Source organism: Struthio camelus, chromosome 9, assembly GCF_040807025.1.
Source record: "Struthio camelus isolate bStrCam1 chromosome 9, bStrCam1.hap1, whole genome shotgun sequence".
NCBI lineage: Eukaryota > Metazoa > Chordata > Aves > Struthioniformes > Struthionidae > Struthio > Struthio camelus.
The window spans coordinates 26818072-26845732 of record NC_090950.1 but is presented as its reverse complement, the minus strand read 5'-3'; the positions used below and the strand labels follow the sequence as shown (position 1 = coordinate 26845732).

The 27661-nt window shown below is 36.8% G+C and overlaps 1 protein-coding gene across 4 annotated transcripts in view; it reads left to right on the top strand.

The window, feature by feature from the left end:
• NLGN1 (neuroligin 1) overlaps nucleotides 1-27661 on the top strand; it is a 397001-nt gene that overhangs the window by 15837 nt on the left and 353503 nt on the right. For 2 of the 4 annotated variants that reach the window (XM_009673764.2, XM_068954456.1), the window contains exon 2: nucleotides 25557-25625. The exons of the other annotated variants lie outside the window; for them this stretch is intronic. The gene's annotated coding sequence lies outside the window, so the exon portion shown is untranslated. The remainder of the gene's footprint in view (nucleotides 1-25556; nucleotides 25626-27661) is intronic. 4 annotated transcript variants of the gene reach the window in all.

Below are 27661 nucleotides of genomic sequence, written 5' to 3'. Positions count from 1 at the left end.
TTACTTGCCTACATTTTAGTGCCTTGGATTTCAGATTTTCATAGTTTATGCAGCTGTAGAAATCCCAGAAAAATAAAGAGATAAATCTTTATGTGATAATGCTGTGATGAGGGAAATAATTTATAATTTTTCATAATTTTGTTTCCACTGTAATTACTTTAAAGGGGAAAAAAAAAAAAAACCTGTATATTGTGAATCAAAAAAACTACCATATTCTCTAGATGTGCAACTTCACTGACCCTAGTGGCACGCCATGGACGTAAGTAAAGGCAACTCTCAGCTACCGCAGTTATTTTACCTGTGCACAGGTAGTTTCTACAATATAAAACATGGTCGTATATCTTAAAATTCTTATGATTTGAGGATTCAAGCTAACATCACTAACTACCTTAAAACCTTAAGCCTTAACATTTCAAAGTGCTTGACAATGAATCATAGATATTCTTACATGCACATTTTTCAGATGTGGATGTTAAGAGGCAGGGAGGGACAGCAACCATCAAAAGTCCCAGCGAGGGTAACATGCACTGTCCCAAATGACATACATACCTACAGGGATGCAGACAGGCTTTAAATCCCCAACCCACAGCCAGTTCAGTGCAAGTCAGCTTCAGTCTAAACGCTTTGCGGGCTGTACTGTTGTCACCCACTTAAGCCAGGTTATTCTTTGCTGCCCCTCAGTAGGGTCCATTAGCTCTAGCCTAGTCCTGTGCTAAATATTTCTGGTTTCTAGAAAAGTGCGGTCGCAGCACAGGGTGTTTGTGTCTCATTGACGATGCAGGCAGGTCCTCGCACTGCATGGATGGGATTAGAGGCTGAGGCGCCTTTGTCTGGCACATGCAGGGGCAGTATTTTAAGTCAGTGGCACTGCAACAGTGTAAAATTGTTAGAACTAGGGGGAGAATTAAGTCTATGGTCTGCTTATCTTGATTCTGTATGTGCTAAGATGTGTGTTGCCTGACTGTGAAGATCTGATTAGACATACCAAATTTCCTGGTCTTTTCCTTTTTGATGAATTAAAATTGAAATCTGGAAAAATCTATATTTAGTGCTGTGACTTTTGCAGGGAATCCTTGCATTCACACAGGAGTTCCTCTATAACATATAAGACATTGACGTTTACTAGAAAGCTGTATATAAATATTCTTCCTCCTTGAAGATTTTTCTTTAAGGAGCTCCCCCAAAGATAATGATATCCCTTTTAGATTTGTGTAAGAATTCTGTAACCATATTACCAATATTTTAAGTCTCTGAATTGTTTATTAAAATATCTTCTATTGATGAAATATGGAATAGGGCATATTTTAATCATGTAGGAAACAGGTGGCAAGTCTCGAAGTGAAATTGCTTTATGGCAAGCTCCTGCAAGTTATCAAGTATCCTCAATCCTTGTATTTTCAGGAAATGTGAAGATTATGACTATTTTACAAAAGACTGCCTAGATTTAAGGTTGGCCATAGAATTCCTTATGTATAAAAATTTAAGGACCGCTTCAGTGTAAGCATGCGCTTCAATGGAAGCACAAAACTTTCAATATGTAATTAGTCCCTTTCAAGTTGTAATCCGGTTTAGATATGTGGTACATAAGGATCTAAATACTGAACAGCTAAAATTGATCTGGTGCTAATGTAGGTAGCTGCATAAGACTTGCAAGAGGAATCTATTTTTTGTTTCTCTCAGGTCTTGCACATTTTTCTAACTCTTATTTTTTTGAGTAAACACTATGTATGAGAACCCAATTCTCAGGGTGCACATGTATAATTTATTTTTTGCAAGAAGTCTCACTCCTCCGAGCTCAAAAGTAAATGTATGCCTGTCTGCAGGATCAAAGCTTTAGATTACAATCACAAAGTTTAGATACTAGATGAGTTCTACAATGGGTTTTAATATGCCCCTTTTATTTAACCTCACATTTATGTTGATATACTGATATATTTTACATTTTAAACAGGCTGGTACTGGTAATTCACAACTCATGCAGTGTTGCTGACTGGCTATATTACAGGAACAGGGGAGAATGTGGTTAGGCACCTGTGTGTTACAACAATATTTAATGCTAAAAAACAACTAGAAATTGGAATAAAAATGCTGATATATAAACCTACAAGCTTAACATTGCTCATACGTGAATTCTGAGTCACTTTATTGATTTCTGAACAGAACTAGGCCTCTAGCTCCTTCCACAGTCCTGTATGGATCAAACATGTAAACGGATTATTCAGTATACCATACTCCTCAAAACAGTCCATGAACCTGAATTATAATTGCTTTGGACTTTTTAATCCTAGTTTAAGGGGTAATAGTTATTAGCAAGATTGCTAGACCAAAGAAACAGTCCTCCAAAGAGCAAAGTAATGTAAATATGCATAAATTTTCATTTTTGTTTTCATATTCATAAGTCAAATTTTATGTTCCACTGTGCCTAAATGTCAAAACTGGCAGGCACTTCTTTGCCAAAAGGGACAGTGTTAATTAATTAAACTTAATTGTGCCAGTCCTGGGAATGAGTCTCTTGCCACACGACTGGGTGGATAGTTCAAAGGAGCGTCCCTCTGTGTACCATGCTTCTTGCACTATGCTGGTTTCTTTCCCTAGAACCACATGATCTTATAACATGGTTTCTGCATAGGTTATATTAATCATCTGTAGCTATCAGATAAATAAGTAAACCACGACACACGATCTATTGGGAATTAGTGCAATCTGTTAAATGCTGTGACTGTAAAACCGTTATAAATCTGAGTTAAATGGTAATGGCAGATGGACTAGTCTCAGAATTAACACTGACTAGAAAGCCATTGTTTTTTGAACCACGCTCCAGTACTGGACTGATCATGAGAGGTTATAGAGAAGCATGTTTTCCTAGAAGCTCTGAAAGCACTACTTCTGTTGTCACTCTATGAAAAATGTTAAGTAAGGTAGGTTTAGAGCACACTGCTTTATGAAAATGTTTCTCTGAACTAAACAAGAAAGACTAGGGCCTGTTCTTACGGTTTTTACCTGTTTTTTTTTTCTTGCTTGTTGTGCCATTCTGCACACCCTTTCTTCTTTTTTTTTCCTTGCTTCCTTCCTTCTCTCCACGATGCATCGTATTCCTTGAGTTAGTCGGTAGGCTTTCTTTAAACTGCTAAGTCTTACTCTGAGTTAGAAACTGCTTGCCATATTTAACTGAGTTCTATTAAAACCTAAAATCTCTCTTAGGTTGTCAGACATCTTCCACTGCATCATTATCATGGTGAAATAATGAGGGTTTTGTCCTCCAAGGTTTGCTGTGAAAGTATCCATCCTGTCCTATGAAGCTCACTCTCTTGATTTTGTAAGGCAATCCAGGTCACCTGGTAACTATTTCTCTGCTTCAAAGTGACTGTACCAGAGTGAAAATTTGTGCTAGTAACCTGTACAAGTATGGAATTTGTCCCTACAGAGATATGATTTTAATTTATCATGAAGACGACATTTGCAGCCAGCTTTTGTGCAGTAGATTACTGATAGTGGCCTCTTTCTTTATGCTCCGGATGCTAAGTGAGGCAAGCTCTAAAGAATTTCAGTGGACTGGCATAGACCACCCTGAAATGGCAAATAAACAGCACGATAGGTGGTGTTCTCATATATTTTGCAAATGCTAGAAAGAAAAATAAATCACCACAGATACGGAGACATTTGTAAGTTCTAGTCGGAAACATGGACACACTTCCAAAATTGCGATAAAGAGCTATCCTGTGTATTTGAAGATGTCAAGCTGCTGGAATCCAGCATGAGCGGAGGCTGCCTGACATCAGTTTCATAATGGCTACTTGCAGGCTTCTCATATTTGGCTAGTATGACTGAAGCTTTAGCACAGGGTACTCTGTACAAATGACAGTACCTTGGGCAGAGTATGACAGATTTTAGATTTTAGAAGAAAGCTGAAGTGACTTTTTGCTCTTTTTGTTTGTGTGTGGTCCAGTACTGTTGCAACAGGTGTACAAATGTGCAGAACCTCTAGGACAGAAATGAGACGGAGGCAAACGAGTGTAGAGGGTTCTTTTTTTAGCATGGAAATTGCTGCTGAAATTCCTGAAAGACCTGCAGCTGGTGATGCTCTAATCACTTTGAACTCTTACTTATCATTAGTATTGAATTGGGATGTGAATCGTGGTTCGGTTTAAACAGCGTTAGTTTTACAAGCTGAAGAAAAAACTATTCTGTGTGCTTGGCTCAATAAACCAAACTTCCCAATGAATGCCCTGGTTGCTGTGCCTTTGCATCTTAGTTTGGAAATGATAACCTGCAGGCACCCACACACCTCTGGAGCAGCAGCTGAAGGTGGGCTGGGCTCTTCCACACCTCTTCTGTTGCCAGGGAGGAAGAGTTAACTCTAGTGTCCTGGCCAAGATTGGTAATTATCTCCTTAAGGATGCATTTGTTTCAGGATATCTGGAGAGCATTTGCCTGACAATCTGCTTTATGATCCATTTTAGAGAGCCAAATAGATGTGAAATAATTTTGTAAAAATTATTTGCACTAATACTAGAAGATATTGCAAGGACTAAGCCCTAGGTGCAGATACAACACATATTCCATCCCACTGCTGTTTCTAATCGAGAGAGTGAACCTCTAGGGTGACAGTGGAATTTAATATCATTTCTCAAACACAAAATGATCTCTCCACAAAGTCAAGACTGCAAACAAAGAAGCCATCCACTTACAAGCAGTGGTTGAAACATGGATATAACTAGAGTGGAAAATGGTCAGACATAAACAAGTTAATTTCCCCATATCGCCGAACAGCTATTAATGGTAATACTGTCATTCATTATTTACCTTTTCTGTATTTAATATGTGACCTAAAAGTAAAATGCTTTATAATCAGGAGGCAGCTTCTTAAGCCATCTAATCCCAGCTGGTATTTCTGAACGTAACCACAGTCGGTTTTGAATATTTAATTGATATTTTTTACCCATTAACAGCCTAGGTCTGCAACTGTGTTATATTTAGGAATGGTCAATTAAGGCAGATTATAATGTTTCAAACTGAAAAAAAAATTAAAATCATTTCTTAGTTTAAAGACCAAATAAATTTTACACTTTCAGTCAATACTCAATTCAGCTAACTATGTGATGTTCTCTCTTCCATCATTTGGAGAATTTCTATTACCCTAAAAAGAAAAAAAAAGAGGGAGTGAAAAAAAGGAGACTTCTGCAGGTGCAATACCCAAAGAAATTAATAAAGAATTGCAGGCATTTATATATCAAGGTAGAATATGCTCTTGATAGCTCTGTTATAGCAATTTTCCTTAACTGGAACACGTTGTTTTTGCCAGTCCTGTGAAGAAGTTTGCAGCATGATGGATAACGCATCATGAATAATTAGGCAATGCTTGGCTGTAAATCCCAACAGAAACAATGCATCTCTGAGACGAGTTGTTTCTTCTGCAAAGGGCAGTATACAATGATGGAGTAGAGCCATTCATTTTAGATACATTCCGTTTGCAAGTAATCTTTCATGTAAAAGAAAAACAAGATGTTTGATAGTTTACATGTCAATTAAAGCATGTTAGGAATGAAAGAGCATTTTCAGAAGCCTGAAAACAAAGTTTTTCAGATGGAGAATTGGCTCTTGGCTAGACACTAATACCTGTGCAAGAATGAACAGCAGCCTCATTATAAAACTACCCCTACCTTGTATTCTTGCAATTAACAAAGAAAATGAATGGGGAGGACTTGTCCTGTAATTAGTGCAGGTTGGGGCATCTGAACTGTCCCAGCAAGTGCATCTGAATTTTCCCAGTGGAGTGAAAGAAAACTTCAAAGAAGTTATTATTCTTTCAGTTCAGTTGGCTGATTGGGTTGGAGTTTTTTAAAGGATTAGCTCCCTGCTGTGGCTAATAAGTATTGAAATGCTGGAAATGCTGATTTTCAGAAAGACTATTTAGAATGAAAGCTGCTTTTTCTCTCTATTAATCGTATTCCCATGTGTCACTAGAAAGTAGAAGGTGGAGGATTCGGAGAGGAATCTGCATGATGATAGCAGTGCACTTTGACCTTTTTGTGATACCCTCCCTCTTTTGTTGGACTGTAGAATTTTCAGTGCTAGAATGCCAATCAGTTGTCTTAAATTCATGAGTAGCTGAAGTAGTTGAAGGGGATGAAAGTGCACTGATTAGAAATATGTTATGGATTGGAGGAATATGTTCAAAAGTAGAAAAGTTCTTCAGTATTAGCTATTATTTTGGGTCTGTTTAAAGCTACTGTTCTCTGCTTCCTGTCTAAAGAAATAATTTTCTATAAGCTTCTGCAGGTTTTTTGCTTTAGTCACAAGGACATGCATGCTGCATTTTCCAGTGCTGGTGCCACGCCAATGAACTAATAACATAGTGTTCTTCTTAATGAGGTGGCAATTTTCCTACCTCTGAAAATTAAGACTGTCAGTCTGCAGCAATTTGGCGTGAAGTAAGTCTGCTCATATCACTGTCTTCCAGCAGCCATGAGAACAATGTGCTGTTATTACCCAAAGCCCAGATCCAACTTGAAGTTTTATGTATAACATCATATATGTATATGTAAAATCCCTTAATCAGCAGTTGTGTTGTAGAAGTCAGAAAGGCCTTCTCATAGGTATTTCTTCACAATATTACACAGTTGGCAAACCCTTCACTATGGGAAAGGGGAAGAATAGACAAGAAATAAAAGGTTAATCACTCCTCCTCCGCAGCTCATAGATGTTTGAATAACATCTATGAACGTTATTGTGTAAGCAAAATGGAGGAGATCAACTTATGGATGTGAAAAATTAAATCAAGCATTACTTGAAAGAGTTATTTATACTTCTAAACCAGCAAGCCTCAAAAAAGCAGAATGCTGCAAAATGTAACTGTGCCAATGATCTTCCGTAGAGCTCTAGTGCTTTCTCTGGCAAAACACCCTTCAAGTAAGGAAGGCAAATGCTGTGACAAGTGGAGAAAAAAAAAATATATATATAAACCTATGAGGTCAGAAAAGTGACTGTGAAAAAATGACAATAGATCTATGTCTTGTGGATTTTCAGTCTATTTGCTGACTCGTTTGGAAAAATTCTTTGTACCAGGTTGCATTGCAAAGCCAACATGTCTCTGGAAAGGAGTGAGCTGGATTCTGACCTGTCTGTATTAAGCAAGCCCAAAATGTGGATTCATTATTATAGATGATGACGCATGAACCATAAACAACCCAACCTGATGCTCAGATCTCAGACAGGATTTTAGGGCTGGAAATCAGAAAACCATATTCGTGCTTATAAATCAAGTAAACTTCATCAGGAGTCACTCGCAAAAATGTATATTGAACTCAGTAACACGATTTATAGACTCATTTTTCAGCGTATAGTTGCATCCTAACACAAATTTCTTTAGTCCTTGTCCTTGCAGTCCTCTTTGTTCATCTGTAAAAATGGACGTGCTTTGGGGGATGGTTAGACCAGCTTAGTGCAATGAAGATGTTAATGTTTCTGTAAGAACCAGTTCCTTTCTAGCCTACTCTTACCTCAGATTCGTACCTAGGCTCTCACAGAAGTGAGAGAAACTACCCTTTGTATAACTATGTATATCTTTTTCATCATAAATATTTCTTTTCTTTCCTCCACCCATGCTTGCTTCTCTCTTTTTCTGATTGTTTGAAGAGCTCAAAGTTGAGAATGTGTTTTAAGGATGTGGAAATATTTCTGAGGACACTATAAAGAAGGAAATTACTGTGTGATTAAATATGTGCATTTATAGTTTTCTCCACTGATAATGTTTAACTTTAAAGCAATTTCCTGTCATGTTAAGGGCTGTTTTAATTTTAACAGATGGCACCATTTTTCATCATCGAAACGGTAAACCTTTATGTAATTTACTTACATATAATTTGTATTTATTTCCTTGCAGGTTCTTAATTTTTTGAATGTGATAGCTCTCAGTGGATTCTGCCATGTGCTGTGCCAAATATTCAGCATTGATTTTCATATTGACTTGCATCAGTTGTGCCATTAGTGTAAAATGGATGGGAAAGATATCAAATATAATATTCTGAATGCTTTCATTCTTCAGTCTGGTATTAATAATTCAGGATGTGTTTAACAGGGAATATACACTTAAATCTCTGCCAGGATTTGAAAATAAAGTTACCAACAAACCTTGTGACTATATTGGTTATGCCTTGGCTTATTGACTGTAATTTTTCCTTTCTGTCCCTCAGCCGTGTGTATTCTCTCCTAGCCCATCCAAAGAGCTGCTACAAAAGTCTGCCCTGCTCAGCCCTGTGCTACACCAAACAAAATCACCTAAGGTCCCAGCTGATGTACCGAGGGCTTGTAGAAGCTCAGATTATGCCTCTTCTCTTTTACACTACCAATTACTTTCCATTCTGAAAAAAACACACTCTTCATAGCAAACTGATGCCACCGTATGTGGCAAAACTGCTAGAGTCTGCAGCACTCTTGTGGGGCAGATGGGAAATTCTGTGACAGCTCCAGTTAAATTTAAAATGGAAGTTTCTGATTAATTCAATATGAAAATGAAAGTCAGACTGAAATAGTAACTCCTCTGGTTTTATTTCCGATTAACTTGCACTGGGTTTACGCTAGCCTCATGTTTGCAGTTCACTATGTATCATAGATACCTGTTTTGATGGTACATAGTTGCATCCTGAGAGGGCTGAGGCAGAACTGGAACTTTTGGTAAGGATCATATGGGCCTATTGGAAGCAACAGTGGCATTTCGAAGCTTTGGTGCTGTGAGACAAGCGCAGTAGCTGCAGGTAGCTGAACAAGCATTCAGATACGGCAGTTATGTAATCTGAAATGATCACCAAGACAGATGGAAGTACAGATGTTTCTGCCAAAGTGATCACTGGTGAAACAATAAGAGTGTCATTTAAATGATCATCTTTGGGTTTCAGAGTTAATCACCATTGAGGTAAACGCGGTAACTAGTCCCTTTTTAGTGTGCTGTTAAACTGCCTGCAGACTCAGGAAGCAGTGTTGTCAGCTATCCTCAGTTTGCGTTTCCCTGCTTCCCTACTCATTGCTGACAAGAAACAGCTTTTAAATGAATGTTTTGTTGCTTAAATGGAAGCTGAAGCTCTATCTAAATTCTATCCCTGCGTAAAACATTTTCCCAGGTATTTCACCTTGCTCTTATTTTTCCCTGTTTTACATATGCATATGCTTTTATCTTTACCATCCTCTGCTTGTTATAGTTTTGTGTTCACCTCTCCCCAGCCACTTCTATCTTTTCCTCAAAATCTAGTTGTGTCAGAAAGCTTTCCTTCTTAGTTGAGCGTGCCAGTAATCACTCCTCATTCAGCATATTCTGACTGTCATTTTGTGTTTTGTCTCATGTTGGTTACTCTTGTCTGCCTTTGCATTCAAGCATTTCGTGACAGCAGGTTGTATTATTCCATTTTTGTGAAACACCATGTGAATATACAAACTTATATGCATGATTTTTAAGAATCATGTAGATCTGAAGAAGTGATATTTTTACATTCTTTGGGATTGATTTCAGTTTGTCATATGTCGACTTGTGCTGAAATTGCAAATGTGTGTTTTTTTTAAGTTAGTTGACACATGAGTCTCTCATTCAGAGGGTGTACATCTGATGAAGAACAGTAAAAGGCAAAGCGAAGCTGATGAGTGCTTGGGATAGAGAGGTGAGAAAATCATAAGTGGTAGAGAGGATGCAGGCAAAAGATATTATGTCAGTTGTTTTTGTTTTACATGTTCATTTTTAGCTCTACATGACCCAGCTTCTTCAGAAGCTGACCGCTTCTTCTGCTTTTAACAACATCTTCAGTATCGCTTTCAGAGTCCTTTTGTCTGTGTCTATTTTAAAACCCCACGGTCTTCTATTTTACCTTAATAATATTTAGTGTGACAATCAAACCAAGACAAATTTTTTCTTGTCATGTTGCATAATTGTTAAGCTAGTAAGTGTACTGGAATAAAATGGACAGTGCGATATTTCTGTACAATGTATTTGTATTTTATTAGTATTTTATTCCATTTTGCCCCATAGAAGATGGAGAGCAAAGCTTTCAAGTCTTTTTTATGACTTATCCTTTATGTATTTGCTGTGCTTTTTCCAACCTGCTCTTTTGATGTGGCTTCACATTAATGTGGCACTTTGTTAACTTCTGTGTTTGTGCCCCAATATTAGAGATAATAACAGTGCTTTTCTGGGAATTGAAGATGACAGTTTGGTGCTACCACTGCTGCTGCAGAACAAGTATGTTGGCAAATACAAGCATCTGTTCTCTTCCTTTCTCTGCTCTGCTCTGAAGGATACCCGTGATCACTGTTGAGCATATAATAGGAATTTTTGCTGTAGCAAAGTGGTTAGAAGATCAGCATTGCTGTACAGGGTTAACTTGGTGGGTTATCCAGTCTGACAATCTCTTTGTGCCTAGGAGCATTAGAGAAAGATGCATCACAACTGGCATGTAGCTGTAGCTGCCACTGTTTTCATGTGTCACAAATTCAGTGCTTCTGCACCTTTTATCTGAGTGCATATGTAACAAAAAGCAGGAAGACCTCCATGATCCGGCCGTCCTGGCCCTGATCTGTGCCTCTAGTTTTTTGGCTGCCTTACAGCTATGCTGTAGAAGAGCAGCCTTCTTTGTTTGAACCATACCTTCTACTCTTTCTCATTTATATTAGTTAATTAACCACAGCACGTGAAAACACACGCAAGTTGACATGACAGTGATATTCCCACCCTTCAAGTGTCATGGTTTAGTACAGAGATACCCGAAATTGTTTTTTTAGAGCTAGCCAGGATACCAGAAACAGGTCAGCTCTGCCAGCATGGACTGTCACAAAAGTTAATACATCACATTCAGATGTGAGAAGTGCAGCCCTATAAAGAGCTTGAACTACAAGATGCTTATAAATACTCTTGACCTCTACAGAAGCTGAGGACACCCAGCAGCTTTTGTGAGCTGCTTAGCCTTTCTGAAGATCAAACTCAGCTTTGTTACAACTTTGATCAGATGGATTTGGCTACATTTGTATGGACACAACTTCTTATTGTGCTACCTTTAATTTGTTAAAGCACAGATCGAGTTACTTCTGCACATAGTCTTCTGTGAATAAAAATCAAATTCAAATCCATCACGTATTAGCCACAGTAAAGGAGCTTGAAGCTCAGCTGAATGGTTCTGATTTTGTCCTAAATTTTTCCTGATAGCAGATTATTATTATTAAGTGCCAGTTTTAATCTAACCTTTAGGGATAAGGAGGTTGGTAATCAAGTTGTATTATGTATTTGTAAATTGTAGCATTATATTAATGCACTGGGTAATGTCTGATTTATGACTAAGTCAGCTTGCCGGGAGGTATGCATTTCCTGACTGTTTTTCCTGTCTGAGGTGGAGTGTCACATAGCATGGTATACAGGCAAAGTATTTACTTTTTTGACAGGGTAATACAGAACATTTTCTAGCTTATCTCCAGAAAATCTCATAGAGATCTGACAAGATAATAGCTTTTGCCTGTATCCTGTGGCTTTTCGTGTTTAGCTATTCAGTCTCTTATCTGGTGTTGTGAGCTCCTTAGATAAGTGTCATTTGATTGTTTAATAACTAAGATGCTTTTCATAATGGCTATCATGCTGCCAGAAACCATGCTGTTTATTTCATTCATGTTCTGATCAATTGGGTATTAAGTAATTACTCTTTTGGGCTGTCTCCAAAAGGCTCTATGCCTCCACAATACCCTCCATTACAAAGATACTGTATTCTGGCACTCAGAATACAACTCAGTTGTGTTGAGGTGTATTGTAACTAATTACTGGAGAACAAAGCGATGACAAATAAATTTCTTGATCCGCAAGAACCAAGTCGGATGGATTGCCAGCAACACTGAACCAAGCAATTCAGTGTCAATCACATGCAAGCACTCTGGAGATCTTGAGAATGATTCTGCTTTTTCTTATGCTGAAAGTGGCACACTTCTGTTTAAAATTTTCAGTTTGGTCCCCTAGGCATGTAGTTAGAGGCTATCCAGATGTCCAGTCTTTCATTAGGGGCGGAGTGTATTTGCTCTGCACCTGCAGAGGATCAACTTTTTCGATCTCTGCTGAAAGGAGTCTGGTTCGCACTCACCAAAACTGCTCTGCAAACCACAGCAGCCTACAGTAAGTGGGAAAGATCAGGGGATTTGCTTCAAAATTGCTCTGCTGCTCTGAGCGAAAATGTGAATATAAAAACAGCCATTGTGTCTATATCTCTGCTGTCTTTTCTCTTCTTCTACTTTGTATTACTTATAGGGAAGGCAGATCTTGTAAAGAAGTGACTTTGCGATCAGAACTGTGTTAACCGCAGTTTGGCTCTTGGTTACAAAAAGCTTCTGTGATAGAACTGGAAATGAGGGAATTTTTTCGTAAGTTCACCCTGTCTTCCAAAATGTATGCTGCTCTTTTGCTTCATTGTGAGAGAGCCTAGAGATACAAATGGAGCTGGAGGGAAGAAAAAAAAGCATATATAATTACATCAATTCCTAATTCATGATACATAACTACAGTAGACTATTGTAATCAGTGATTTTTGTAAAAAAAAAAAAAATATTTGTCCTGTAAAGGAGGAATAGTAATAAAAATGAGTCACCAGTGGAGACTGCTAGAAAGGCCACAGGGCCACTGGCCTTTAATGTGCCAGTGAAAGAGCCTGGATCTATGACTAACATTGCAGCAGGAATGTTGGAAACCAAGCCTCAAACTCTGCACACCATTAACAGAGGTTCATGGCAGAAATCTTAATGAAACTGGGAAATACTATGAATTTACTTAATTTCCTTTACAGAGGAATCTACTGATCCTCTTTCAGGCAGTTCATGTAACAGACTGTTAGAAAAGAATAGCAGGGAGTGATTTACATTATCACCAAATTCAGTCTTGAAGCCAGTAATTTTGGTGTCAGCCTACAATTACAGGCAATCACTTCCACTCAGCTCATTGTTCTAGGCTGTTACTGTTTACAGCATGTACTTACCTAGTGCACAGCATTGCATAAAGTTGATTATACTTTTTTTGTAATTAGCTATGCTATATTTTCTTTATGACCTGATGTTTCTATGGAAAGCTATAGGTAGGTAGAAGTGCTTCTAGTTGCAAGGGGAAAGAAATCACCTATTTCAGTTCAATTCCCTTTCTTCTCTCTGCTTTCTTGGTAGTCTCGTGCAGACTGTATGTATCATCTTGTGACCTGAGAAGGTTAAAAGGGTTCCTAATGTAGTCATGGAACCCACCAAACCCCCCATCAGAGCATATATGTTCTGGGTAGTTTGTAAAATTCTGGATGAATTTTTGAGAAACACTGTTGTAGAGCTGGGGTCCTCAAGTTCTACAGCTGGCAGCTGGAGCAGTTGCCAGTTTTACTCCAGGCTTACACTTGCACAAGATAAGTGGCTGAAACCACTCCTTTCCTGATCAGAGAGGAGATCGCACCAGTTCTGGGAGTACAGGCACAGGGGCATGATGCCCTGTCAAATTTCAGGTTGGAGAGAGAGTGCTAGATCAGCCCTTCTGTTTCTGTACCCAAGCAACAGATTTTTTGGTTTCTTGTCATTGAATCTTTTAAATTGATTTTTAGCACCAGTGATTGATTGAGCTGGTACATTACCAAGGTATGTTATGATTAAATTCTTGGCAAAAGCCTGAACTGGTTAAAACTGGTTTCCAGTTACCTTAGAGTAGTTATTTTATTCCCTTTGCTTAAAAAAGAGGTTTTTCTCTTCCTTCTTTCTGGTCTTCAGAAAACTCAACAAGCAAATTTACTGTATTGTTGATGGTTACAATTGTTCATAAATCTATTTACTTTCTTTCCTAAAAAGTAGTAGGTTTTGCCTTAAGCAAAGTTCAGAAGAGATGGTTGTGTCTCTTGCATCCTGCAAAGGCCTCTGGTAGATGTAAGTCTTAGATACCTTCTGACTGTAGCCTATGGAGAAGCACTCCAGATGTCACCAGACTCACAAATTACAAGCAGTGGTAACATTCAAATTTGCATAATATGGAAAATGTTGTTAAGGGAACCACATTGATGATCACATTCAGGCTGTAGTAATACTAAGGAAATCTTAAATGCTACATATTGGCACGCTGGAGAAGCTTACCACTTTCATGTGAAATAGGGTGCCATTTTAAAGGGTTCTGGCAGCAGTTTCGGTCTTCTTTTAGTCGTACTTGTTTGGAGATAAAATGATAAAATAGAAAGATGCAGGTTTTAGGCTTTTGTGTGTAATGGCTTACAGACAATATTGAAGTTTTTGATAATTACAGAGTGTTTCTCTGTGTGACACTTTTGATCCTTACATTTTCATAAGAATTTTCAGCTTTCTGAGGAACACAGACCCTTGTGAATTCTTTCTTCTTACAAATCTGCATTTTAAGAAAAACTAACCCTTACATAAGGTTTCTGTAAACTCTTCTCATTAGGCAAAATGTTGTGTTTGATTCATTTAACCCATCTACTTGTGTGATATGGCAGTCACTTCATTAAACATCTAGATGAGAATAAACAGAAGCAAGCTGTCTTGCAAAAACAAGATCTTGTGTCATGTGCTAAACTATATTAATCATTCCAGTTTTCCATATTAAAAGATAATTAGTGCTCATAGCATTGAAATTATTGTATACAAAAAACTCAAAACATTTTTATAACAGGCATGCACATAAACACATTTACCTAATCCTTGCACAATAGCTAAAACCTAGTCACATATCAATTGATATTCCCATTAATTTCCTTTCTTTTATATAAATTCTTCTATTCCTCATCAAAATCTTCAACTCGTAATTTATGCAGTGTAGCACCATGAAAGAAAGACCACACAGCATAAATTTAGCCTGAAGAAATATAATCTTGTGTTCAAAGAACAGGTCTCCTTAGGAAGCTATACCTACCTAGAAATTTGGGGGAAGGAGCACATGCAACCATTTTTACTGGGAGTTTTGCATCATGGCAGCATCAGGAAGGTAAGGTCAACACGCTCATGGCTTTAGCTCCTCAGAAGAATAGGTGTTTCTGGCCTTTCATCATCAGAAATGAATGTCTGCAGAACTTGGTTCACCATCCTTTGCAGAGAGATAGGATGCTTTCATTAGAAATATACTATTTACTTGTAATCTTGCGGTTACTACTACCTAATTCTTAAAAAAAACCCAACCAAACAAAAAAATCCCACTTTGCTGTTGCTGATTTTGCTGCTTTGTTTAACTTTGAGCGGGAAGAGGGAGACAGAGAGACATGAAGAAATCCCTCAGTGAGGAGACTGCCTGTTTGCCTTCCTGTCCTGGCTTTCCTGGGAGATGATTTTTATCTACCTTTATTGTAGAAAAAGCAAACACTTAGTAACCTTTTCTAGACACAGGATCCAGACTGTGTTTGACTGGATGCTGCATTTCAGAACTTCATCTAATCAGGACATGGAATAATGGAGAGCCTGAAAAATCACCTCCCAAAACGGAATCGTATTATAGGGCTTTTTATCTTTTCAATCCCCTTTGACTTCTCCATGCAGTTCCAGTGGATAGACCTTTTTTGGCTGTAAATGAGGGCAACTGTTGGCTCACGATACTTGATTCTAGCCAAAATTATCAGTTTGGCAGTTTCATGAGCATTAACATTCATCCTAAACTTTTAAAAAGATATAAAGAGGTTGTGCATTAAAATGAATTTTCTGTAATGCCATAATACAGAAAAAATATATTCCCTAATTAATGCTAATTGCACCAGAAAGCAGAAACCTGCACAAGTTTAGCTGAATCTCTGATATACTATATCCAGGGTTTTGAGCGTGTGCTTTTACCTCAAAAGCAGGAGAAATATGATGGTCCAGCAAACAGTACATCTTATCTCCTATGAATTTAAAAGAAAAAGGAGTGTCTATTGACACAGTAAATGCAGGAAATATAGAGTCAGTCAATATAACATAACAAATGTTTTGTTATTTTCTTATCAGAAATTATTAAGGCTCTTATCAGAGCCTTTAGTTTTTTTACCAAGAAAGTATGTCAGATTTGGTAGCAGTACGGATGAATTTAGCCAAATGAAATTTCATTTAAAAAAAACCCAAACTTTTTTCCTTTTGAAATTAGCTGTATCCACTCTGCAAGTAGAAACTACCCTTCTTACTTGGTTTACCTCCCTCTCGTTAAGGAAGTAAGTTATTGCCATACAAAGGAAAAAGCCTTTTGCATATTGTAAAGCTGGAGCATGTAGGCCCTTTGGGTGGGTTCTGAACTTTTTATGCATGCATGCTTGTAAATGGTGCATGATAAACTAATGAATAGGACCCTAGGTACCTTCAGTGGCACATACAGGACAGATGGAGCTATATACCTGATTGGTCAACAGAGCAGAATTGCAACGAGAAGATAAATGGCGCTACCAAAGCATAAAGCACTTGTAGCTTCACAGTGAGTTGGTGTATCTGTTTAGAGTGTCAGTATGAGTTTTAAAATATTAAAGATTAACTAAATGTGATCAAATTCAAAACTAGCAATTTTATTATCTAATCTATTGCCAGAGCATAAGTGATATAGTTTGCCCAGCTTTCTAAGATGTTTTGGATATGCAGAAATTCTATGAGTATTATAGCTATTTATTTCGATCCTTTGGTGGAATGCTTTTCATCAATATTAACCAATTTCTTTATTCTCCTAAGACTAGGAATGTTACTAAAGTGTAATTTTTTTTTACTATTATTCTATGATCTATGATCTATGATTCTATGATCTTTTAGATGTCACATTATGAAAGAAGTTATTTCTTGCTTATAAGACTTATAAGCAAGACTTATAAGAAAAAAGACTTATAAGAAGTCTTATAAGACTTATAAGAAAGATCATCCAGTGAAAAAGTCTCTTTAGATCAAAATTCTCAACTCACTTCCCTTCATTATCTCTGACGATCATTTTAAAATGTTTTTAATGCTCCGGCATATATTTTCTTTGTTCCTAATTACAATAGGACTGGAATTGACCTGACAACTATGTGAATATCTAAGGAGTTAAGCATAAGTATATGCTAGTTCGCAGTTACAGTAACTTACAATCTTATATTTTATGGAAGATAAACATTTGCCCTTTTTTTTTATGTGCCAAGTTTAACAAGGTAACATGAGACAATTGGTCCTACTAATTTTTTCTCATTCTTATAAAATTTACTAATAAAATAAATTCCAAAAATATAAAGTAATAGTCATTCAGTTCACCTGTGTATAAAATGATATACTCTGTCTTTATTGTTATAGAGCCATCATTATCCTTCATTATTTATAAGTAACATAAAAACACTGGGCTTACATTAGTGTGACTGAGAACACAAACTACTTTTTCAGACAGAGAGGATAATAACAGAAATGAGTGGGTTTTTTTTTTGCTTTCAAAATATATTTTGTTGCAGAATCTATTTTTTCCCTCTGTATTTTAGCAGCAGCTATTATAAATTCGTATAAGAACATGATTAATGTTATTATTTTAATTTAAAAAAAGAAATAATCTTCCTAGGTTATCCTAGAATTTATTGTTTTCTAGCAACTCAGCACCTTTTTGGTCTCCTACAAGTTAAGCTCATTTTTTCTCCTTTTTTTCTACTTTACAAACAGAATGAGAGAAGTCAATACCTATATGAAATTATCTAAAGAAAATGGAAAGATAAAGCTTAATAGCAGTACCCGTTTTTTTTTTTCTTTTTGACTTGTCTCTGCATGCTCTTTGGGAGCCCTCTACTTACACACTGTAGTGCCCTTGATGAAGTCTGGCATGATGCTATTCCTACACACTGTATTTGGGTATGTCTTGGGTCATGGTAACCCAAAAATCTGATTCAGAACTATGTCTGTTCTCATTGTTACTGACTTTTCCATGGCTGCGTAGTTGTGTTCTGGGCTGTGGCCCTTCAGTGACAAAAGGTAGAGGATTTTTAATGCATTCTTATCCATCTAATATTTATTGGCGAGGCTTAAATAAGAATTTTAAAGTGCTTTGAAGCCATAAAAAACAGTATCTTTTCCACTGCAAAATATTGCGATTATCATCATGGCAGGATTTTTCTGACTTCTCTGAAGTGGCTAGAGAGAGCTCACTGGATTTTTATTTTTGGTCATAGTTATCATCCATTAAAATCCTAGCTTTTCTCTGGTCTCCCACTCTGAGCTGTGTTTCTGACTCATCAGCACAGTATACACTAACCCATCCTATATCCCTTTAGGGGTTGAGAACTTCTCTTGCCAATCACATGACTACCCACGCTCTCAAGTTGAAAACTATCACATTCAGGATCATCAGATAAGCTGGTTTTTTTTTTTTTTTTTACATAACTTTAATGATGAAATGTTAATGGGTCACGGTAAATTAATTCTTTCCTTCATGACAAATGATTGCCTGCGGCAGAGGTCGTCTTAGGAATATAGAATGTGGAGGGACCTCTCTGATATTATTTGGACAAGTTACTTGACCTGCCAGTCTTGTTTAATTATTACAGCTGCCAGTGAGAAGCAAATGTTAAATGTCAGAAGACAGAACAGCCCCCTAAAATGCCATGTGGAGCAATTGCCTTTTGCGTGCAAAGCATTCTCTCTGTTTGAGAGCAGTATTGATACAGGCTGTTTGAAAATTCACCTTGCAGATTACATCAAACAATTGAACACTTTTCCTCTCCTCTTTTTTTTTTTTTTTAAATAAGATGACTTGTATACCTAACTGCTTACTTTTTGAGAGTATGTGCTTTATGTAATGAGCATGCTTCAGGGTTTAATTAAAGAGAGTGTGCAAAGGAGTACAACCACCTTTCTTTTGCCAAAAGCAAGGGGAGAGCATCTCTCTTTTTTTCTGTATTTGTGCAAGCCATGTTCCTGTGCCTTTTTCCCCATCTGTAGTGCGGTTTACCTTCTCTCTCAGAGTCTCTAACCACTGTTGGGATTGGTGTCCTGGATATGAACCCAATCTTTGCTGCGGTATTCAGAGAGCTGAAATCTAGACCTTGACTTTTAAACGTGTGTCCCTTTCTAACGAACGTGCTCAGTAACAAGTGTGTTGATTAAAGCAGCTTATTACCTGTCCAGCGCTGACTTGGTGAAACTGGTGTGGAGGATGTGAGAAGATGCCTAAGTCTGCAGTCGTAAGAAATTTATGAGACATCACGGACTTCATGCTAGGACCCTGAGCTGATGCATAGTCAGGGGCGTACAGCCAAATCTCAGTTAGCTCAAAGGCAGATGGAAGAAAGTCAGGTGCATGAAGAGAAGCAATGTGTGACCATGAAGTAAAAGTCTCAGGAAGGCTGACCTTGTTTCTGTGTCAACAGCCTTTACTAGCATGTACGTACTCTAGTTAATTGCTTTTGGAGCATTTTGGGTTGCTGCTTACCAACATAATGCAGAGTCGTTACTGTATCAGTGAAATTTCAGCAAAAGCCGGGATTTAGGTTAAACATCTGCTCACAAAGCCCCACCAAATTAAAAAATTATTAGTAATCGGGTTGTTGTCTAGGAGATTTCCCTGAGGAAGGCTAGGCTACTCTTTCCGCGCTGTTTCTCTTCTCTGACGCCCTAAACAGATTATAAGCGAATGTACCTTATAGTTATTCATAACAGATTGATGTCAACACAAATAATACATGCATATATCTCCTTTCATTTGCAAGTGCTCAATAGAGCATGGATCTCATTTGGGGAAGTGCAACACTATTGAATTGAAAAAAAGCAGCATGCGCTAGGATGACTGCCCAGAGTGGCTCCATGCTCTGTAAGGAGCCCAGAGCAGCTCTTTGCCTCTCCTTGTGATACACTGTTTATGTCTTTGTCTTTCTCTAAAGACCTGAACCTTTGAGGTACTGAGCAAGCCATTTCAACAGATGTGTTTCCATCAAATCCCATTGAGATATTAGTGGGCCAACAGCCTTGAGCCAGCAGGAAGAGTAATGCAGTTTTGTAGCAGGGGGAGGTCGTTTCGCCTTGCTTTACAGCTCTTTGCAATTTACAGGCGATATAGCAAAGGCAATGGTTGTGTGTCTTGTTCAGTGTGAGTTTTGGCCTATCCTTTTGATGGTAGAGCGGAAAATGTCACGTTTTAACAAACGGTAATACTGCTTTATCAACAGTACTAAACTCACTGTCTATACTCTATACTTGAATATTTTTATTTTCTGCTAAATATAATAATCTTATATAAATTTTTCCTAAATATAATATTAAAGAGATTAAAAAAATATACAAAATAAGCACCTGGGAGCAAATGTCAACACTTTTGTACCTGTAACTCTTATCTCATACACTTTTTCCAAACTATTAGTTAGCATAATTTTTTCATCCTAACAAATATGTAAGTTATTCATACACATCCGTAACATTGACAGTTGATCTGTTTTTCCTCCAAAAACCTGAGTAGCTTTACATTTCTACCCAGATCGCTTAGCATGGATTGTGATAATACCATTGGCTCTGATAGCTTTGTGCTATTCGCTGTAGATGAGGACTGAATCTGTAGAATCTTTGTCAGTAAGTTCAAAAATAGATATTTTAAAGCAGAAGTCGTACATAGTTCCTTGCTGTACAACAACCATTTCAGTGTCTCCAGGCAGTTTTATTATCCCACTGTGTTTTCAGTACAGAGCCATGACCCTCTACTGGGATAGAAGCCAAAGGATGAGCAGCATGAGATATTGTAATTTGGTTTTATTCAAGACCTTTTTAACAATACAATAATTTATGATACCAAACTTTCCATAGGAAAAATGTATAGGAAAATGCTTTTATTTTATTTACAAAAACACGTTTTTGGATTAAATAACAATTTTTTTCTTAACTCAAACATTTGTAGGCAACACAGCTATTTAATCGAATACATAGAGAATTAATCAAAATATCCTTGGTTGTGCGCTGGTTAGGTATAAACGAAGTTACATATCTCAGAGCAAAAATGGTATAAATTAAGTGCTTTATTTAGAAAAGTGTTTGTCAGCACTGTTTTTTGACACGTGTTGTCTCAATGTATCCACAATATTCAGATACTAAAGAACCTATTTTGCTGAATCTAATTGATTCACACATTCTTTTCTGAAATTTTTTAATATCTCATGTTCACAAAGATAGCAACTTTTACACATCACTTCATTTTAAAATGTAGGATTCTGGTTTATAGTTCATAAGCTATGATGCTGGGAAGCACTGCATTTCTATAAATAATAGCTGGAATACCTGAAACATTTCTTTTACAGCTTTTTTTTTTTTGTTTAATTGGGGTAATCTAATGTTTGCACATACCATGAAAGTTATGTTTTGTGATGTTAAGCTTTCCAATAGCAATTTTTAGTTCATTTTAATGGAGAACTCCACACTGCTGATGCATTCCCAATAGTTGTCTGCTGTAGCTGCAGACTTGCTCTAGCTTTTTTGTGCTGTACATGGAACTTAAAATGAAGCTTGGTGTGTAACTGGTTGTGTAACTTCAGCATGAGCTAGGTGCTTGATGCTGTACTGTTTCTAAACAAACATCCATGTCTATTTACAATTGAATTTCATATTTTTGCTCCCTTTTTTAAAAGGGAGCAACAGGGAGTCTTGGTTGCTCTCTTTGAACAGAGGTTGTAGATGACTGGTGAGGAATGGTCTGAGCCATACATCTCTTATCTGAATAACCAGCTGTATTAATTTTTATATCTGAGTTTGTAAATTTGACATATATTGGCTGATATAGGATGATTTTTATAATACTTTTGGTCCTTCAGAGAGCTATTCCTTTAATATTTAAGGTAAATAAATATTTTTAAAAGTCCAATATAGAATTTTATTAGCTGTTACAACCTTTTAAAAGTGCAGTGCTATCATATTGGAATGGCTGTGCTACAAGACTTTTGACAAACTGTTTCTTGGCTGATATAGTCAATTAGGTGTAGATGTTGCCTGTTAACCTTTTCATAGAAGCGGTCAAATAACCATCTGTTTCCAGTCTGACTGTTAATCTGCTATGAGCATCTCAAGTAAAGAAGATTGGTACTTTCTTTATTTGACAAGAATATGTCTCATAGCAGTGGTTGCACAATACGTTTTTCCGAGGGGAGTGCGTGTGTGTGTGTGTGCACGTTTATTAGACTGTTCTTATACCAAAGTCATATTAAATGTTAATCAAGGTTATTTTTAAACTTCTTAAATCTATGTTGCCTGTCCCATGGTAGGAATCTGTTATCGATTTGCAGAAATGGAATGAGAAAGAGATGGTAAAAATCAGATTTGCTATTATTCATATCGTTATATCGTTATATTGTGAGTATTAGTGGAGAGAGGCAAACAGAAATCAAACCTACTATTTCCAAAGTATTAGCTTTTTTAAGAAAAAGTTTCTCCTGTAGTGATAACCAAGGACATCTTTTTTTCATTAAAAACAACAACAACAAAACCCATACGGAATCACTCTTTGGAGTTTCAAAGTTAAAACTTGCCTTTCTTTTAAGATGGTTTGTTAAACTGAGACCCAAAAGGCATCTTAATTTGCTGCTTTGTTTGAGAGGAGACTGGATCTAATCTGCATGTACACTGAGGGCTCTCCCTCCCCCAGTTTCAGTGAAAAACTGCAATTAAATTTTAGATGTAACTGCATTACAGAACTGTGTTGCATATGACATGACATTTGTGTGCAGAACTATTGAAACTTTATTCTCATTGATATTTTACTTGAGTATAGAGATTAAAAAAAGACAATCTGATTCATTCTGTATATATTTTTCAGCATTGTCTCTCTGTTCTATGCTAGTTATGCTTTTTGCAGTTTCATTTTAAGTATACCATTTCCTTGGAAGGTTATTTCCTAACCTATTAGACCTCACTGTTAAGTGGATTTTTTTTTTTAACATGCTATTTTCTTATACCATTAAAATATGGAAAGCAACAATTCTTGAATTTATTCTGACCACATGGAGCACAGTACAAATTGAAGTAAGGCACAAAATTCCACTAAAGAAATTGGCTATAATTGGAAAATGAATATATTTATTGCATCTGGAAAATTTGAAAAGAACAAATGAATTGGCTTTGATATAGGAAAATGTGTACTAAATATTTGGGGAGTTAGTTGCATTCTAGAACTGTTCTTCTGCAGCTTCCACCCCTTTGCTCTTGCCAGTTTGCTTCCCACACCTTACTAAGGCAGCAACAGAACTAAAGAGTGCCTTCTTTTGAGAAATGTAGTTGTGCGTTTTCACCAGTATTTGCCTTTCTTTTACCCAAAGCTATAGGGGCAGAACATCACTAGGGTAGGAAGAGCACCATGGATTGAGGGCTAGCGTGCCAGAACTGCTTTTCTCTAACCAGCCAAAATGTCTATATGCTAAGGTAACGTGCCAATATTCAATTCCCATCTGATGAATGAAGGGAACAGAATAAAAATCTGTTGATTAAAGATACTTTCCATAAAAAGAGATTGCAGATGCACAGATAAAATTATTTCATTAAATATTTATGCAATTTGGTGTCAGAGATGCTTTTCCTCTTTCAGTGTAAGTTGTATGGTGGATGCGGAGCACAGGCCTGTGTGATTGCTCCCATGAGTATAGCTGCATTGGAAGCTGCTTGATGATGTGGGGTGGCATCACATCCAGCACTATCCGGGGCTACAAGCAGACAGTGGCTTGGCACTGGCTTATGCAACAGATTTGTTTTGCTGTTTCCATTTTGGAAGAGAGCGGTATCAAAGGAGTCAGTTTGGCCAATTGCTAAGGAAGAAGAGAAGTCCAAAAGACATAGCTATTTAAAAGCAGCAAAATGAAATTCCATACCACACCTACATCATGAATTCCATAACGAATTGGCAAACCTTGCAGTTTTCATGAAATGGGCCACGCGACTCGGCAAGTGCCAGGAACACCTCTTTTGGGAACAACAAGTACATCTCATGAAAACTGCAGGATTATGCAGTATTTTATGTACTTTAATCATCTTCCAAGTATCAGTTTTCAAAAAGACACTATTCAAAACGTTCAAATTTACCTTTGTATATGGTCCATGCAACATCTGAATGATGAAACTAGAGGTAGATTGTAAAGTGGTTCACAACTAGGGAAGACCTATTTAAGTGAAAGTGATTTAAATCCTTGATTTTAAATTTAGCATAGTAGACTGAAAATTCACTTGCAGGTCTCAATTATTTTCTTAAAGGAAGGCTTGCTCTCATTAATTGGAACAATAATAAAATACGATCTTCCAAAAACCATAACTTTTAAATTAAATGTGGGATTTATTTTTGCTTAGGCAAGAATACATACTATATATTTGTATTTATTTATTTGGATATAACTTAACATACGGTTACTCACAATTTTATTTTTTAATTTCTAATGCAACTTATTTTAAGAGGTTAAAAATAGTGAATAATGTATCTAATCCATTAAATGATATTTTTGCTTTTATTCTGTTATGTTAAATGTGGATACGAATTTGTTTGATGAAAATATGCGAAATATCATTTTTAATTAGTTGCAGAAAACTGTCCTCAGAGTGCATTTAATTTAGAATAGAAAAAATAAGTTTTTCAAAATGTGTTTTGGATGACAGACTGATTACTAAAGAAGGAAATGTGATTGTAACTATTTTTTTTCTAGTCATCATATGAAACATTTTCAAAGGTATTTTGCTACCTAAAAATGAAAGTGCAGTTATCAGAAGAGCCAAATTAGTCCAAAGTGGTAGGAATGAAAAGGCTAAACACCTATCAAGTATACCAGGAGCTCTACCTTGATTTTCTGGATCTACTTCTTCCAAAGTTTAGAATTAATAGATCACATATTTTCTTACCAGTTTCTTGTCATAGGCTGAAATAGGCAGCCTGCCTGCTTTTCAGCTCAAAGCCATTTCTCCAGCATTCAAGGAATTAATCCAAATGAGAAGGATTTTCTTCAGCTCATTAAGATTTGTGAGGCACTATTGGCTCAGTATATTTTTAAATGATCATTTAAAAGATTTTAATAGATTATTAGACATTTGTATTTTAACCTTGCTAATCATGATTTTGCATAGAATTTTAAAAGTGATAATTTTAAAAACAGAATTGCTTGTAGTTTAAATTAAGTAGCCATATACATACATTAATATTAAAAGCACATCTATATATCACATATGTAACCCTATATAGTGCAAGTTCAACAATATACTACCTTCTTGTTGTAGCGATACGCATGGTAATGAAGCATCATGTGCTGTAATTCTAACTTCTCTCCAGGGACATGAGGCTCAGTTTGAAGTCTCATGTCACAACACCTCTGCTGTTTGAAAGCTCTGCAGATACGAAATGGTTATGCTATTCCCTAGCCTCCCTGTAAGGTATCCCAAGAGATCTACTGGCTTTGATGTTGCAAAATTTAGTGGAGCAGCAAGGAGGTGATATTTATACTACTATTATACATGATACCATGTCTGCATGTTATATTTGGGCCACTTTTAAATCTTAAGTGGATTTGCTCATTGACTTACAAAGGTGTTTTTTTATGGCCACGGAGTCTAGGTGGGCGGTCGTAGAATGCGTGAGTTAATCTCCTAAAGTACAGGTAAGCAATCTCATAATTTCTATGCTTTAGGATGATCCAGCTGAGAAACTCATCCAGGAGCATAAAAGAACCCTGATGAGAAAAAGATAAGCAACATATGTAAGTACAATCTCAGAGCCGAACCTTTAGTGTTAATAGGATATTTTGCAGGAATCTCATTAGACTGTAACTGGAATTTACATACTGAACAATACAGAGCTTAATCTTTCCTTAAGGGGCAAAAATGGAATGTAAACATGGCTCCTTCTGGGCTTAATATATTCACTGAAAATAATTTTCTTCTTCATGTCAGACAGCAGCCACAGCCTTTCCTTTCTTTCCTCTACTACCTCAGTTCAGTGTTTCTAATGCATTGAGCCCATAATCCTTTGGCCGCATTCAGACTAGTCCCTACAATGCAAGGTATAAAATCCAGGCTAGTGGTAACCTAAGGTTTTTTTGTCTTGTTTTTCTGTCCAGAGGATACTGCTCTCTTTGTCGGTGGGAAAATTTTTCACTAGCCATTTAATTCTTACTGTTTTCACTGGAAACCTCTATATATGCCATGAAATCCCTGAGAATGAAGAGCTAAATCACAAGGAAGGAAAAATAAAAGATTTTAAATAATAGTTACAAAAATAATTTGAGTGTATAAGGAAGATAACTGAAATTGCGAAACGCACATATACTACAATAGAGTTTTAGTGAACAGTAAATCGATTTTATAGTTAGGTTTCCAGGGTTTGCAGTCGTCTTGTGTATTACACCCACAGACTGCTCTATTTCTTTCAACTATCAAGGTCACTGAACTTCAGATACACTTTTCCTACGGAGTATACAAATCAATTAAGTCAAAAGAACAAAGCTTTTTTACATGCTGGAGAAATAATGCTCATTAAATTTTGGATAAGGTGCAAAGACAATTACTTCTAAAAATGGATGAAATTAATTGCACTCTTTGTTTCTTTTGATCTTCCTTAGCTTACAATATCTTGTTGGTTTTCTTCCCCCTCTCTTGAATGTATCGGTATTCCAGAGACTACCATATGTTAGTTATTAAAACAACATTTTTATGAATAAATTTGACTATGCACTTTCTGCTCTGAATATAATAAGGCTACACGAAGGAAACCGGTATCTATGAGATTTTGTAAGTCTTTGTTTACTAAACATTGTCAGTGCTGCATTAGGCACAATATTATGCAGTGGCTGGAATATTTTGTAGGGTCACTCTGGGTCTCAACAGTGTACTCTGTAGGTGTGATCCTGTATTTTTTGGTAGATTTAGGAACTCTAGGAGTATTGGATACGCAGTAATTTATCCCTGGCTATGCTAGTATTGCCCGTGCTCGACCCAAACATGCCATGAGTGCAGACTGTTTGGACAGGAGTGCATGTCAAGGGCTGGGCTCTGGGCAACCTCTGTGACTCAGTAGAAGGAATGAATGGAGATTTTGTTCATGCCCCTGCGGCATGGTCAGGAAGCAAAGACCATATGGACAACGTTGATCTCTTGTCATGTGAGACGTGAGAGTTGCAGACAACCGGTGGGTGGTCATGCATTTGCTGGCAGTGTGGATGTGAGAAGAGCTGGTCTAAGAATACAGTGTGCCCTGGCCCCCTCGGGTCCCCTGCCTATAGGGCAGTCCCAGCATAGCTTCTAAATCTTAGTTTCTATTATTGTAAAGTCTGTAATATGTCTTATTTTTCAGGAAAAGTAATGAAGATTAATTAACAGGTGTGAATGTATAGTATTCATGTTAGGTACTAATTAGTGTTGCAGATACAAATACAGTTGTCTTAGTATGAAGTTTGACAGAAGTGGCATCCATAAGCACTGCTTGTTTAAATGTTTTTTTAACTCTCAGTGGATAATCATTTCATTTTAAATGCATAATCAGCTAGCGATGGTCTTTATGAGAGAGCACATTTATATATATGTATATTTTTGTTATATGCTGTTTTAATACAAATATATTTTGAAAGTAAAAACACTCTTTTCACTAAATTTTCCGCTGCATTGTAAGTATGGGGAAGTGGACACTTCTCAGGTTAGCATGTAATTATGAAAATCAAGATAATATAATTATATACAAGAAGGGGGGTAATACCAAGAGACCTACTGCTCAGAAGATAAACATTTTACTGAAAGTGGT